Here is a 17,564-nt window from a genome sequence, read left to right as displayed (position 1 = left end):
CTTCTGACACTTCTAAATGGTTTCTCTGTGGGGTTTTGGAGCCAGGGAGGAAAGGAGGCCAGGTAAGTTTGAAGCCAGCTGTCTGCTGGGGTGTAAAGAACTTTGGACACAATGCGCCTAAGGCATTCTGACCTGTTTTGGTTGGGATGCCTATGTGGCTCCAGGCATTCAAAGGCACTGAAGTTCCCCCCAGTTGCATTGGCTGGCTCTACATTTGGTCAGAACATGTGCTTAACTCTACCCATCTGCACATGCATGCATACTTACCTGGAAAATAACGTCTTAAGACATCACAAATGGAGGAAGTATGCTCATGTCAACATAACACTTCTATGAAAATGGCCTTGTGTAACACAGTACCACATACAATGAATATATACAATGACAATCTAAGACAAAAGCATAACAAATTTCCCATTTGATAACAAAATTTCTTCTGCTAGTTGTGCTGCCATTGGTGCTTGCTTGAAGAATAGCTACTGTCACCAATTAGGAGTCAAGGACTGGAGGTTGTAGTTTCTTTTCTCTGTCTCTTCTAAGGTCTCTGTTCACCAGCACTTAATTGCTTTGGGGTATGTAGACCCAGGTTGTGTAATGTGAATGGTGGCCACTGGGTGGCGACAAAGGCCCTCTTGGTCTGGCCACTGACAGGCAGTGACTGTTACAGGTAAAATGGGCCTACCTTTTGTCATCACAAGGACAACCTATGGGAAGCCTGGGAACACTGTCTTAAGCACTGTTCACATGTTTATTATTTTACCCATGTTTGCAATCATCCTATGAGCCTCACAGAGGTTCAGGAGCTGGCTTCCCAAGGGCACAAGCCTACAGTTGATGGAACTGATATTGATGAGGGAACCTGAGTTCTTAGATACAGCACTGTACCATACCCTGAAGTCACTGCACTTCTAGTTTTGGGGAACCAAATGGTTAAAACTGATGCTTTTCTCTTCCTGAGCTCTGAGGCTTTTTCCATCACAAGATGAAGAAAAAGGACATGGAAAGAAAAAAAAACAAATTTAGTAAGGTAAATAGAGCCTTCGAGTTGTAGAATTTATGACTATAGTCAGTCTAGGCTTCTGTCCAGCCTCCCCCAGGCACAGCTCTGAAAACTATTACATAGTCTGTGATGGCCATCTCTCGCCTGTTTTCTCATATATACCTTTTGTTCCAAGAAGGAATTCAGGGGGAGGTGAGCAGGCTGGGGATGTGGCTCAGTGGTCGAGTTCTTACCTAGCATACACAAGGCTATATTTAGCCTCTAACACTGCAACAAGAAGACAGAAGAGCCATAAAGACCCAAAGAAGGAGAGGGTATAAACATCCACAGCTCTTATCCATGAGAAGAGTTCTAGAGAACTCTGTGCAGCTCCAGCATGACTAGGCCTGGGGCCTGCATATTGGGGAAAATGTTCTGGTGCTTCTGCATGAGACTAACTTTTGACTGAGTTTGACATATGACATTTGGGACTCAAGCCATCAGTTGAAGATTTGAACACAACATTAAGAGACAGTCCCTTTCTGTGTTTAAGAGGAACTCCCTTTGTCACCCCTTATGATCTGAGATACTGTCTTCACACTCAACATGAACTTCTGATCATCAAACCTGCTGGTGTTAGCACTGGAACTGAGACCATTCATTCCTAGGCTTTCCAGAGGGCTGGCTGTGTGGGTCTTATGATTGACCAGCCTCCATGGTTATACAAGTCACCTCCTTACTGTGGATCTGTTTGTGTTTGTATGCTGTCTTACCATCCGATTGATTGATTACATATAGACATGTACATATGTACATATTCACACACATGGCAAGAGAGAGAGAGAGAGAGAGAGAGAGAGAGAGAGAGAGAGAGAGAGAGAGAGACTGACTCAAGGTTCTTTCTTTGGAAAAGCCCTGTCTAGATCAGAGGTTGAAGACAATGACAAGGAGACTCCACATCAAGCAGCTCTCGGCTGTGTATCCTTGTGTCTGGCTCTGTGGCCGAACTGGGGTGCTGGAATCAGACTTTTGTGTTGGCTCTGCTCCATCTTTACTGTTTGTCTTCTTTGTAAATCTCAGTGTTCCAGTATTTATAGTGGGAATAATTATAAATAATCACAATGAGGATAATTATGAGCTGCATATGATGCAGACACATTTCTCAGCACAGTGTTTAGCAATCAGTCAAGTGTCTGTTGTCTTTGTTTAGGCAGCCGTTGCTTCCTGTCAATCTGTTATCAGCAATGTCAGTAAAATAACTTATTCTGTCCTTTTCATAAATGGAAAAAGTCTAGATGAGAAAAAAATGCATGACTCTCTCCCTATCTGTAATAGATCTCTCTCTCTCTCTCTCTCTCTCTCTGTCGATCTATCTATCTACCTATCTATCCATCCGTCCATCCATAAATCCATCCATCCATCCATCCATCCATCCATCCATCCATCCATCCATCCATCTATCTATCTATCATCTATCTGTCAATCAATCAATCAATCAATATTCCATCCATCTATCCATCTATTTATTCACCATCTCTTTCCTTTCTGGAAGGGTTATGTGGGAATGAGAATGCCTGGTGAGTAAATTAGCAAGGCTTGGGTTTGCAGCGAACGCCGTCGCAGGTTGTGGCCACTGAGCTGGGTGACAGCTGTGAGTAGAATTCCTGGGTAACCTCTGATGCAAAGCCTCAGGCATTTGACCAGCAAACTACAGGGGCAGAGGAGAGGCTGTCCTAGGGGAGCCTAGCCAGTGGGACAGTGGTCATTTCTGGAGTGACAATTCTTGGCCTTCTCAAACACAAATGCAGAGAGGTAGGATATAGACGTGCAAGGGAAAGGCTTTGTAAGAGGTGACAGATGGGGCTTGGTGTCTGACTTACTGGTTGGCTTTTGTAACCTTTCTTAATGTTAAAGAATCTTCCTTAAGAAGGAAAAAGGTCTGTCTGATGGACACAGACATTCTCAGGAAAGTACCTGCTCTTGGTACAATCTGAAGGTGGAGACTGTAACATCAGGCTCAAATGTTGCAACAGCCAGTGTTCTCCCTGCCCGAGTTCTGACCCTTCTTATTTCCTCCTCCATGGAGAGTTTGTGAGGCCTCTGTGGTCTCTTGGCTTTGACCAACACCTCTCAGAAAGCAACAGAATCTTATTCATGTATACAGTTCAATATTAAGACTGTTTTTGAATCCACGTGTTATTTCTGTTTTATTCTAAGTATCAATATACATTAATTGTACAAATTAATGTGATTCACTCTGGTATATCCTTATGCCCATACAGGTACATATACCATACACCTTTCTTCCCTCTTTTGTCTCATTTTCCTTTCCTGAATCCCTTCCCTAGTCCTTAGTAACTCTTCTTCTTTCAGGTTTGTTTTTTTTTTTTTTTTAGAAGAAGACATGTGATTTTTGTCTTCCAGTGTCTGGCTTACTTTGTTTAACATAATGGTCTTCTGTTCCATTCATTTTCCTGCATAAGACAGGAGTTTATTCTTTATGGCTAAATGATACTCACTATGTTTATATACTGTATTTTCTCTATTCAGTCATTTGGTGACAGGCATTGATGTCAATTCCACAGCTTAGCTGTTATGAATCACATCGTAATGAACAGATATGCAGCATTCAGCTGTCTCTTTGGTATGCTGACTTTATTGCCTCCATTTTTGCACCCAAGAGTGAGATGGCTGGGTCACATGGTCGATTTGTTTTTAGGTTTTGAGAACCTGAAATACTGTTTTCAATAACAGCTGCCCTAATTTACATTTCATCCAGCAGTGTCCAAAGGCTCCTCTTTATCCACACTCTTACCAGCATGTTTTCTTGGCACTGGTCACAGAACTCTGAATTTTAGAGTTGAATTCTCTTGATTTCAGTCCTTAAAGTTGCTTGCTGCCTATACCCATGCTTCTTTCTGAGGTGTGGCTCCTGTGGCTCTAAGGTCCTGATGACATAAGCTGAGCTCCCTTCCCCATCACTTCCAGGTGTGTAAGGCTCACCTTTCTCCACCAGTGTCTCCAGGGCAAGTGTGTACCAACACATGACCAGTGCCCTTCACCACCTTCCACGGTCTCCATTTCTCATTTCCCCCCCTGTAAAATAGCTCTGTTGAAATTCTCTGAGGAGTTTTGCTTATGGCCACTGACCCCACAATGTACATACTTCTCACTCTCCTCAGCACCCCAGCTATAGCTCTACTTCCTACCTTCTGAGTTATGCCTTTGTCTGCCTGTCTGTCTACAGTCATGTGACCCCTCTGTCCTGCTTTTCAGGTTTCCTCCCATCCTTTGCTCCTGCATTAAGCAGGAGGCAGTGAGTGTGTCTGGTACCTCTCTCCTTCCTTGCTGGCCTTCCTCTAGCCAATACTTACCCATTAACTATCTCCTCATATTTCCTTCTTGCAGTTTGAATTACTTAGGTGGCACGATGGAGTAAACTTTATAAACAAGGCTGAGGTGCTCAGAAGTCTGATCTGATCCCTTCCTGGCCTACATAGCCTGGGAAAATAGTTAAGGAGATGTCTCTCTCTCTCTCTCTCTCTCTCTCTCTCTCTCTCTCCAGATTTTAAAAATGCTTGAATGCTTGTATGTATGCATGCCATGTCTCTATGTGTATGTATGCATGTATGTATGTATGTATGTGTGTGTATATATGCATGTATATATGTGTGTGTATGTACGTATGTGTGCTTGTGTTCTGTGTGTGTCTGTGTGTCTCTATATATGTCACTGCCCAAAAACGCATGTAAAATATGTCATATTTCTGCTGTATGAGCCTATTTTTTTTTTATCTAACTAGTGTTATGCATGTCTTCCTATTTTGTTACTGTTATAAGATACTGTGCCCAGGGAACTTACAGAAGCAAAGGTTGATTTGGCTTGTAATTCCGGAGGGATAAGAGTCCATCATGGTGGGGAAGCATGGTGACAGGTGACAGGGCAGCTGGCATGGCAGCTGGAACTAGATGCTGAGAGCTCACATATTAAATTGCAAACACTGGAAGCAGTACAAGTCTTTAAATTCTCAAAGCCTGCTTTTAAATTCCAGTGACATACTTCCTCCAACAAGACCACACACCTATACCTCCCCAACCACACCACCTATTGATGACCAAGTGTCCAAACACATGACCCTATGGGGGACATTCTCATTCAAACTGCCACCGCACACTTGTGTGTTATAAAAATCACTGGCCATCTCTCCATATGGGCCCCTGGATGAGGAGTTCTGGCTAACCTGTGGAAGTGATCTGGATTGGTCTAGTAGACTGGTCTAGACCAGAGCATTCAAATTTTTGCACTTGTATCCCCTTTCACCCAAGAAATTCCTATGCTTCTCCAGATGTATGAAATAGGCTTACAAATCAAACATTGACTGATTTTAAAAATTAATGAAATTTATATTAAAATAATTCTTTGGTATACACATAATTTTACCAATTATCAAAGATTAAATTCACATACTAATGAGATGGATAGGCTCTTTGTTTTTACATAAAGTATTAAATCTTTTCCAAATATCTGACACTGTAGGCATATCGCATCCTTGATGTTTTCAGAGATGACTGGGGCTGTGATTTTGTAATATTCAATGTTGAGAACTTTGATTTTCATAAATACATAGTTAAAAACTGTCAGAAGTATGTTTAGGGCTGTTTCAGAAATGGTTGAAATTTCTGTTTTAATCCAAAGACAAAGTTTAATTACTGATTTTTAAAAAATTTATAAAACTCATGTCAGCAATTCAAATAGCACAGTTTCTTATAAAAACTCATGTCACAGTTTCAAATCAAATAGTCCAATGAAGTATAATCCAGAGATAAACTAATTTGATACTTGTGTACTGAGGAATGGTGTTAGAAAAATATTAATGTCTTTGGTGTCTATAATTGAACCATCCTGTTTCCATAAGAGAGAAACCTTTGTATGTTCTGCAATTCATAATTATAGGAGTCCCAAGTTTGAGCTAAGGAACTTTACACAGCATTGGCTGGTGCTATGTGGTGTGGGCTCACACAGAGTAAATAGTGCATGTGGTATGCTCAGAACTGTGCCTGCAGTGAGGCTGTGTGATGCAAGATAGGCAAAAACCTCCAGAAACTCCTCAGATTCACTACACATTGGACTTCAAATTAATTTTGGGTTGCTGTGCATACAACCGTTGCATTGGGGCATGCAGAGTCATGACCCATGGTTTAGCCCATGCTACATGCTGATTGGGCCTTTGCCTCTCTGATGATCATTATGCAGTTCAGTGCTAAGGTTTAGCTACATGGCTTCACTGAGCACATGGGAAGTACTCCCTCATTTGTGCAAATGCTACTCACTAATCTGTCTTCTCAAGGTCACCATTTGCTGTTGCCTCACTGAGAGATGTAGCATAATCCCTAGGCAGCCCACACAAGGGCAACCTTAGTACCAGGAACACTGAACAAGATGGGTGTTGCTCCGGTTTTATAGAAGAACAAAGAGAGACTACAGAGCTAAAGTGAGTCTAGTTGTGGCTTCTCTCTTGGTTTTTTTTTTTTTTTTTGCTTGTTGGCTTTTTTAGCACTGGAGGTAGAACTCAGGGCCTCACACATGCTAGGCAAGTGCTCCACCACCAAGCCCTGCTACTAGTTCATGAGTGAGGTTGTTAAGTGAGATTAACACACATTCTCACCCCAGTTCCTCAGGCTCACTCTCTCCACTCATGGTACCATGAATCCCATGTTGAAAGAAGCTGCAAGACATGCTTCTTTTCGCCCTCTAATATGTCCTAGTTACACAATAAATCTTAATAAAGCTTGATTGATTATTTGGAAGACAAATTAGGGCTACCGTCTTAGCAGAGTATTTTATTTAGGTAGTTCAGCAACAATAAGAAGATGCTGGCATCCTAGATTAGCTGGCTAAAATATTATTAGAAGTTAATTCATATTTTAGCAGATAATTCCTAATTAATTTGCTGTAGTTATCTTGTTAAATGTCAATTAACTCTCTCCACATCCCTTACAGGTTTCTGCCATTTCCAAAATGTAATTATGCAGCTACTGCTCGTGTACCTTTACTGCTTGTACAATCTCCCAGTTAAACATAAGTCAAAAAGATTTATCTTCCAAGTTCTTAATAACATCACTAAATGCTCTAATTAATAATCAATAATCCATTTGCATAATTAATTGTGGAAAGAATCCTAGTGGGATGGTGCTTGTGGCTAGCTCCTCTCAGGCTGGAACTGCTATCTCCTGCAGCAGTCCTGGCCCGAGTGGAGAGTTTATCTAAGCCGCTCATATCCCTCCAGGCACAGAGCAGGAGTGGTGTTTTGTGGGAAGTCCTTATTTATGCGGTTGCTTAACACTATGTAATATAAGTGTCTCTGTGGAGCAGAACCTATTTGCTGGATATGAATTTTCACCAATATAGGCTCCAGTGAACAAAAATAAGTTAGTTCATTTTCCTAAATGGTGATTTAATTTTCTACATCTGAATTCTCATCGTACTTGGTACAGAAACTTAATCTAGCCACTTTCAGACAATGTAGTATCTACTAAGGCAAATGAGGTTGGAGCTTGGTTATAGTATAAATGACTCTTAGGAGGGACAGGCTATGAGATCCCCACCACATGGCTCTGGAGAGACCTGTTTTGGTCCTTCTAGGCTGCCATTTTGAGAGATGTTGTGGAAGTCTGGTCCTGCATAGAGTCCCTTTCAAATAGCTTCACCACAGGGTGCTCGGCCTCATTTAATTATGATTTTCCTTGGTGCCATCCTCACTCTGTGAAGCTTGTGGTTTTGCATCAACTCACAAATCACCCTTCATTTGCCTCATTTCCACTCTCAGATGTCTGTTCTTATCAGTCCTTCCCCACTGTTCTCCCTTCTCAGACAGGCTTTCTATGAGCCTAGAAAGACTGGGGACTGCCATGGGTCTTCACTGTGTCCACACACCTGTTCAGCCTCCTTCTTGTTCACATATCTAGAGGCAAAGTTTTGTGAAGTAAATGATGAGGTCTGCACCTGCTTGTGGGCCCAGTGAGACACAGGTTTCAGAAACCAGTGACTCTGTGAGATTGCCTCAAAGCAATGGAGACATGGCACAAAGACCCAAACATGTACCTTTCAGATTCCTTCTAACTCTTTCTGATCTCCTTCCTGTTTAGGGAGATCATAAGGCAGAGGTGGTTCCACACAGGGAAGTCACCTATTGTACATTTTCTGGTCTGCCCAGAAATCCCTGCATTATGTTTTAGAAGCTGACAGTATTCCATTGTTGTTCTTTTGTTGTGGAGTGAGAAGGAGCCTTGTCAACAGATAGAACAAGGGTGGTCACAAGGAGCAAAAAAACAATAAGCCAGATGTCATCTCACAGTGCTGCTCAGCCATACCATTATCATGTCAGAACCAAGTCAGGAACACACAGAGTCATGTGCCACTCAGTCCAAAGAGGATCACACCAAACATGCACCACAGAGGCACAGAACCATACCAAGTCCTGAGGGTTCTGGGATGTGAGATTAAGCTTACCTGTGAGATCCATAAAGGGAGGGTGAATGAGTAGATCACAGTCCCCAGAAGTCTGATGTCTAGTGGTGATATGTTTGTATGATTTGTTTTTATCCCAATTCTCTGACTTCATTTAAAACATAACTTTATATGCTTGGAGCTGAAAGCTGTGTGTCCTAATGGCTTCCAAAGGTCAGGAAAAAGTAATTTTGTATAAAATCCAGCCATTGTTCGCTAACCTATTAGTTGCAACTGGTAGAAGAATATAATGTTTTGATTTGAAGAAGAAACCCCTTTATCTATCCAAGCCTGCATGTCTTTGTCAGAGGACACTGCCAGGACAATCATATAGTAGATTGATAAGACTTGACACCCCTCAGAAAGTAGATCATACATTGAGGCCTCTCACAGGGAAGTGCTGCCCTTCAGATCAGGAGAGCAGGAGTGACATGAACTATGAGTCTTGCCAAAGTTCCCAATGGTCTACCTGTCTTTTTTTTTTTATTTTGAGACAGGGTTTCTCTGTGTAGTTTTGTGCCTTTCCTGGATCTCACTCTGTAGACCAAGCTGGCCTCGAACTCACAAAGATCTGCCTGTCTCTGCCTCCCGAGTGCTGGGATTAAAGGTATGCGCCACCACCGCCCGGCTTCTACCTGTCTTTTTAGAGCACTGGTGTATTGAACAACTGCTGGGCACCCCTGGGAGGGATCCTCCATCTTCACCACGCTCTGCAGCTCCACCAGGCCTTTAATGGCTTATCAGCAAAATGGTGATGAGGTAAGTGAAAGTGGTGTGGGTGCCGTCTTGTTTTTCCTCCTTGATGTGTTCTATGTTCTTCCCATCCTCGGGGATTTCTGGGGATTAACTGCCATGGAGGAAAGTATACAGATCTGCTTTCCCCCGAGGATGCTGGTCCCTTGCAAAACAAGCCCTCCATGAGGAGAGTGGTGCTAAAAACATTATTGAATTATTGGTAACATTTCAGGAAACTCTGAAAGGGAGACTGAGGCCAGGGTGAACTTTGTAGAAAGTCCGACACAAATAATACAACATGAATAAGATAGGATATCTCTCTAGGGAGTGGGGACAGCTGGTGGCGACTTCAAGAGAGGTGCAGGAGGCACTCCTTAGGAGCCATGACACCTGGTTCACATCAAACCTCCAGGAGCCTTGTTTTTCCTGTTGGTGAATTGGGGGCAATCAGTATACTTGGTAGCCTGCTCTGAGAAGTCAACAAAGGCATGGCATACATAATGTATGTCAAGATGCCTCCAGGCTATTGTCTTAGTTCACACAGCTGTTATCACCCTTGATTACTCTATGGATTCAATCAAAAGATTTTCAGATGGGTAGTAGAATAATAAACTGTGTCAATGGGAGTAGTTACCCTTTCTACCAATTTATCTTATAAATATGGCTATGCAGCCAACAAATACCTCTTTCCCCTTGGGGTGACAGAGTTGGGCAAGTGCTGAGGAGAGAGATTCTATGGAGTAGAATGTTATGGCTGGCCAGTTAGTGTGTGAGGAGAGCTCTATGCCCTCTGTCTGCCTACACACTATGTGACTTTCAGTAACTAGTGCCAGTGTCAGCAAGAGCTGAGAGCTGGGCTGCAGATGCACCCAGACCATATCTCTATATTTTATATTTCCCAAGACTGACCCATGTGCAGCACATTTTTATTCTGAGATGAGTTTGCTTAGCATACAGCCAGGTAGATAGACACATTGTGAGTTGTCAAGATCTGGAAGAATTACGAACTCTAGCAGAAATAGCCAACTAAGGAATAGCTAAGGCATGCTTTCCTTCCTCCATCCCCCATCAGCCTCTCTGGGTGTGTGCATCTTCATGCTCATAGGAACAATCATGTACTCCATATATTCTCCTCTTTTTATGGCTCTTATTGGTATAGCAGCATCACTCAGGCTCGGCTGTCCCATCTCCAAGGCCAATTTCTTTTGCATCTGTGTTTATATGGATATCGTTTGAACAACTATCCTCTACTCCTGCTGTCAGTTCCCATTCCACCTTAACATATTATGAACTTATTTAAACAGAAATCTTTCTCTCTGGGTGTGTTTCTTTCCCATCTGCTTCTCCCCTGCCCCCCATCCTAGCAATTCTCATTTTGCAGCAATCCTGTGATATCATTCATTGTTACTCTTTATTGCCTAAACTGCTTCTGTCCCTTTTAGGATGCAAGGGGGTGGGGATACAGAGCACTGTGATTGACATTCAGGACAATGCTTCTTACCTCCAATATTTCTAGAGGCGCTATATCAATATTTAAGAGCAAAGATCTCACTGATGACTATACTTCATATGTATAGGATGATTTGCAATTGGTTTTGAAATGTACTTTAATTTTAGAGGGTTTGGGAGGCAGGGAGCAGTGTGGCTTATTATTCAGCTTGCTCTAACTGTCCAGACTCCAGGTGCACATTGTGTTGAGCGGTGTCTGGGCGTTCAGCTTCACTGTTCACATGCCCCTTAAATGTGTCTTCTGAATGTTAGACTCACATGTGGTAGAGATTGTGTAAAGATGGTTCTTATTTTACTAACCAGCTGAAACATGGTAAAGCAAGCCTGTCTCTGAATATGAATGTATTTTTAGGTTAGTAATATTTTCTAGTGGTTTCTGTTGAGTCAGAGACTATGTTCTGTTTCTTGGATCCAGGATAAATGTTACAAACCCTCCAGTTCTGTCCAGTTCATGAAAATGTGTTGGGACAAAGAAGAAGATATCCATCTAGCCAGGGTGAATGTTCCCCCTTTCTATACCAGCCTTATCCAGATGGTGGGTCCAGAGCCTTCTGTGTCCTCGTGAGGTCAGCTGATATGTATGAGGAGAAATTAGTCTTTTGGGTCTTTGAGGAAGCATGGGTAGATGCTATACTTTGGTAGCAGTTTCGCCAGGTCACTGCATCTGTGTTACATATGACGTTCCTGACTCAGCTCGTACAAACAGGCCACTTTCTTACTTATAAAGAAGAAATTAAATTGAGGATTATCCCACCAGGCACTGGACCTTGAGTTGAGAAACACCTTAATAATTAGAAATCGTTTCAAGTGTCAATGGGCTTATATTAAAACTGCCTCATGTATAAAGAACATTACCAAAGCATCACCTATCCTGACTAATACTGAGCCGGACTTTACAGCCCACAGCATATTGAGGCTCTTGCTTCTTTTTTCTTGCCTTGAGAAAGTAAAGAGGTTCCAATTGCCCCCTCCCCCAGTAAAACTGTTTTCTTAAATATGCAGACACATTCATTTTCCAAAAATTGTAGCAGCATTTCTTCTGTATTCTGCCATATGAGGCTATCACTTCAGAACCATGTTCACATAAACCCACTTTCAGCCACAGGCAAGACAAGAAGGGAAGCAAAGTGCAATTTGGAAAGTAAAGCTACAGACCCGGCATGGGAAGCAAAAGTGGGTAGTCCTTATCTGGCTCTCAGCCCACAGGCCCTAGTATTGTTCATCATCCCAACAGGATGCCTTTCAAGAACAGAAGCTTCCAAGCATTAAGCATCCCTGCCTCACTCTCTTAGTAGCATCCCTTTTTCAATCCTGTCCATCCTGGGGTTCTAACTATCTTATTTGGAACTTCTGTTATGAAATTGCAGCCTGGTTTACTCCTTGCCTACTGACTACCTCCTTTTGATCCTTGACACAACAAAACAGAATGCAGTAAGTTTCAAGAGGATAACAGTTGAGACCTTCTATTTGAAACCTCCTTCTTAGAAGTCACTATCCAAACCTGCACAGCTGGAGACAACAGATGATGGAAACAGGTCCAGCTGGAAATACCTCAGATATCCAAAGAGCTATGGTTGCACCTGTGGAGTTAAAGTGATTATCATCCACAGTAGAATAAAGGTGTCCTTCATTGCTCAGAAAATCCATTGCTTGCTTGCTTGAGTTTATAGGTGTGTGCTGGAGCTGGTTCCTAAGATCGTTAAAGTTCAGTCCTTCTGGTATTGAGAAGCCTTAATCAAATCCAGCACTTGGTTTGGGGCCATAGTGTGACCATTTGCTGGCATGAAGTTATCCCCCTGCTCCTACCAAAGTTCCCTGAGTTCACCTTCTTCTGGGTTGCTGCTAAATGTCCTTCCTGCCGAGCATCACATGCGAGTTGATTGCTTCCAGAATATGTGTGGTGAACTCATTTGTTTCTTCCAGGGGAATAATCTTTTTATTCTGAGAAGATCTGAGAGGGCCAGCCACTTTCACTTATGTTTCTAGAGGAACCACATGTTTTCACCACTGGTATCATGTGTGTCAGCCCATTGGTAAGCATCCATGGGCACAACCTTTATAGCATCTTTTTTTGTTTTGTTTTGTTTTGTTTTGTTTTTTTGAGACAGGGTTTCTCTGAGTAGTTTTTTTTTTTTAATGTGGAGCTGAGGATCGAACCCAGGACCTTGTGCTTGCTAGGCAAGCGCTCTACCACTGAGCTAAATCCCCAACCCCTCTGTGTAGTTTTGCCCCTTTCTTGGAACTCACTTGGTAGCCCAGGCTGGCCTCAAACTCACAGAGATCCGCCTGGCTCTGCCTCCTGAGTGCTGGGATTAAAGGTGTGCACCACCACTGCCCAGCCAGGATCTATTTTGTAAACAATATTAGTTGGAGCTTTTTCTGTATATCTAATTATTCCCATAGTAGTGACCTGTAGAATCTCAACATTCCCAGTTTTAAACACTTCATCATTCAGAGTAGCAGAAAGCAGCTGAGATATGGTACAGGGCACAGTGTGGTGGGCTCCTGTGCTTCATTTCCTTTCTACTTAGAAGGACCTGATGCTCCCAGACTGTATGTGCAGGCCCCTCCATGGGTGGAGGTGCTGTAGCTTTGGCATCTGCTATTCCACATTGTAGTCTAGGTTCCCCTGAGAAAGTGGTCCAGAAAGTTCCAGTCCAATAGGCTTGGTAACTACCTTACAACTGTTTGCTACCCTGGTGTGGTGGTGGTTGTATAACTACTTTACACTAGCATCAATAGCTATTTGTTTGTGATGATTTTGCAAGTAGGGATGAGCCCATGCTGTCTTTTAAGGTTCATTACCACACTGGGGAACTTCATTAAGCCAAAGGAAACTTCTCAGGGGCAGGTCAGAATTGGCAAAGGGTTAAACGTTTTGAGGGCAGAAAGCACTACACATACTACAAAAACAAGACCTTAAACCCCAAAGCAGACTCTCTCTTCTGAATACTTGTTTATTCTTTGGTAAGTCAGTCAGTGTCTTGGATCATGTGTAAGTAAGGTTGGGGGACCTAGGAGGAAGTCAAATAGTTGGTCAAGGATGGCTCAGAATCTTGAGTTGAGGCATAGAGTCCCCAGAATACCTTACCTATGTGGATCTCTGCCTGACACATACTTTCCATTTGCCTTTGTGAGAAGCAGAACAGTTGACTACATGTGTCAACACTGCACTGGGTGATTCTGAGGGGCAGAGTTCTCCACTTCACTTTAAGAAACACTGCAGGGGAGTGAGGAGACAGAATCACAGAGACACTCAGTTGTTTTACTTCTCATCGCTGGCACTCAGATGTCCTTGTGGGGCACACAGGGAAGACTTCTGATGGAGTTGAGAACTGTCACAGTAAGGCACTGCCAACAGGCAGGAACCCTTTCTTAATGAGATCTTGATGGGGCGCAGAGCTGGAGGGCACTGAACAGCTCAAGGAAGAAACCAAGACAACTCAAAGACAAATTCCACTAACTTGAAGTATTGGTGAGGTTCAATCTTTGACAAGAAGTTAGTAGAGTTAGGGGAACATAAAGGAACTATGAGACAGATTGAGAAGAAGTCACCAGGAAATAAATGCTCAGGAGCTTTGAAAGACAGACATAGAGGTAAGAAGTATGTGATTAAGAGGTGGATTTTCTGGTGCCGAGAATCATGTGACATCAGTGGAGGATGTGATGGTAAAGTTAGCTTTGGGTAGAATGAACATGTGCGCTAGGGGTGTGTGTGTGGGGGCGGGAGAGGAGAGCTATTGGTTGTGTTTAACAAATTCTGGAGGAGAGAACAACCATCCTGATCTCAGTTCAATGATGAAGACACTCTGTGAGTACAAAGACACTGATGCCGCCCTAGAATGAGCCTTAAGTATGGTTTATTTGCTGTTATCTAAACTGATGATATCTATCTATCTATCTATCTATCTATCTATCTATCTATCTATCTATGTCAAGCCAGTCCACTGGCACGCAAGGTGCCTAGCTCTAATATATTCTGATAATGACTTGAGTAAACACATTGAGAATTTCTCGCTCTTCCCTAAGGATGTAACATGGGGAAGGGAAGGGCCACAAGGTAGCCTTTTCATGATTAAGCAAGGAATACAGTTACTTCATGTATTTATTCTTCTCATTTCTCCCATCATTCACAGCTTTGGAATCTGAACTGGGCTTGGAAAAGATAGGGGCAGGAGATGGGAACTTGTTCTTGGAATTAAAAATTTTCTTTTTCACAAGGTCTTGGTCAACTGTCCAATGTCTGCATTAAGCAAACATGAATTAGAGGACAGTGACATTGACCACCCTTTACAGAGCCAACATCCATGCATAGCCAGGCCTCCATGAACCAGGTCTTACAGGCAGCGTGTTCATCTTCTTCTCCTTAAATGCTTGGTTCTTCTTCCAGATTTAGTCTCATGGATATGGGGTCACTGTGATGACTGTTGAAATAACACATCTTTCTTGTCAAAGTTCAGCCTCTCTCTGTCAACTGCATTCCATTCCATTCAGTCCTGTTCCATTTTGTCCTCTTTCCTCTTCATTTTGGAAAGGATTGGAACCTGTGTAGAAGACAGAGCCCTCTGTGAATGCTCCAAGTCCCTCACCAAAGCTTCATTTTGGCGATTGGGTCAAATCTTTGTAAGTGCTTACTGATTTGCTTTAATTATCCTATTACCAACCCCTTCTCCAACCCCTCTAACATTTGCCAACCTGGAATAAGTGCTGTGCACCCTCTTAGGAGGCTGGGGGATAGTGTGGAGGCATTACCAGAGGGAAATAGTTGAAAGGAATACCAGTCAAGAAAAATTTACAAGTGCATGAAATATATTTATATTTCTCTCTTTATATCAACACTTCTTTCTCATCATATGGGTCCTTACGTGAACAACTTCCCTTCTTTTTTGGAGTCACAGACCACACACATTACCTTTCCACCATATGCCAGTGTGTGCACACATGTGCATGCTTGTGTGTGTGTGTGTGTGTGTGTGTGTGTGTGTGTGTAACCTCATCTAGGAGGAAGCCTGAACTTCCTTCTCATTCAGACACTTTTGCCCCACTGGCTTTCATTTCCAAGGCAAACACTGCTTAACTGATGAGTGTGGTGGTATTGTGTTCCCCAAAATATTGTGCACCCTAATAAACTTATCTGGGGTCAGAGAACAGGACAGCCACTAGATACAGAGTCTAGAAAATGGTGGCACTCACACCTTTAATCCTATCACTTGGGAGACAGAGATTGATCTAGATATCTATGAGTTCAAGGCCACTTGGAAATAGCCAAGGAGTGATGGCAGAAGGAGAAAGATATATAAGGCGTGAAGACCAGAAACTAGAAGCATTTTGCTGGTTAAGCATTTGGCTGGTTAAGCATTCAGGCTTTCAAGCAGCAGTTCAGCTGAGACCAATTTGGATGAGAACCCAGAGGCTTCCAGCCTGAGGAAACAGGATTACCTGAGGAACTAGCAAGGTGAGATAGCCGAGGCCTGTTTTGTCTCCCTGGTTGTGCAGCATTCACCCCAATAACTGGCCTCAGGTTTGATTTTTATTAGCAAGTACCTTTAAGATTCCTGCTACAGATGAGCTAAAACATTCTTGAGGGAAAAAAAGAGTGTGTCTTTTTCTCCTTGGATCTTTGAAATTTAGAAGGAGACTTTAGAAATTATTGGACTCAAAGGAATGAAACTCATTTGGTGGATTTCTGGATGTCATGATAAAAATATTTTTAACTGTTTCTATCATTCAGGACCACTATATATGTCACTCTTTGTTGTTGTTGTTTCTAAGAAAAGTCAGTCTTGGGGGTCAGTGAGAGAGAAATTCTGATTACATGTGCCTGGAGTGGATTAGCAACTTCATTCATTTATAAAAACCTAAAAGCATTGCTCATTCATCAGGAGGAATTAACTGAATGCCTACTGTTTTTCAGGCTATAAGAGATGCCTAGGATACAGATGATGAATAGGACAATATGGCAGATAGTAAAAAGTGATGACCAGAGCTCACGTCCTGACTTCCTTTAGGCCAGGAACACTTGCCAACTCTTTCCCATCCATCAAAATGGGGGACAAAAAGAAGGGGGAAAGATAAAATATAATACATACTTGAGTGTAAGCCATGCAACTCTCTGACTGTGGCTCAAGAAGAGGGTTGGAAAAGGAAGAAAAATACTTTAGTCAGAGAAAGCTGCTCAGCATATTTAGAAATCAGTTTCAATTTTAATAGCATGTGTCTTTTCCATATCAAATGACACGTCTGGCAAACACTAGAAGGCAACACTTTTGGGGGCTTTAAGTGTCTCAACAATAGATGAAGTCATCTTAAAGGGATGGACCACAAAGCCACTTAGCATCTGGCACTCTTGTCTCCATCCTGGTGGCAACAAGGGAAGAGTGTTTCCAAGTGGCAGTGTGAATTTGGCTCCTGTCTTGATGCATGGTAAGACCTGTTTACCATCTGACCTTACTGAGCCTGCATAGGATGATTTCCCAAGTAAGAGTAGCATAGTTCATCATTACACATGGACAGGGTTTCCACAGAAATCACAGCAGAGCACAAAACAAGGAATGGAAGGCATTCACAGAACCTGGGAACAAGCATTATTGCAGTGTGTGACTATTTGGTCTTTTAAAATTCACATGTGTGTGTCATGTGTGGTTGGCATTTTCTTTGGACTGCCAACCAGTTCCCAAATAAAGACACAGAGACTTACTATTAATTATGAATGCTTGGCCTTAACTTAGGCTTATCTCACTAGCTCTCTTAACTTAATTTAAACTGTTTCTTTTCATCTACATTTTGCCCGAGGGATTTTTACCTTTCTTTCTTTCTTTCTTTCTTTCTTTCTTTC

General features: G+C 42.4%; 1 pseudogene; it reads right to left on the bottom strand.

Moving 5' to 3' along the window:
• Positions 1 to 12,220: 12,220 nt before the first annotated feature.
• LOC118593245 lies at positions 12,221 to 12,774 on the bottom strand (annotated as a pseudogene).
• Between the last annotated feature and the right edge of the window lie 4,790 nt (positions 12,775 to 17,564).

Source organism: Onychomys torridus, chromosome 11 (genome assembly GCF_903995425.1).
Source record: "Onychomys torridus chromosome 11, mOncTor1.1, whole genome shotgun sequence".
Classification (NCBI taxonomy): domain Eukaryota; kingdom Metazoa; phylum Chordata; class Mammalia; order Rodentia; family Cricetidae; genus Onychomys; species Onychomys torridus.
Note: the sequence above shows the minus strand (reverse complement) of the source record. Positions and strands in the feature narration are given on the sequence as shown.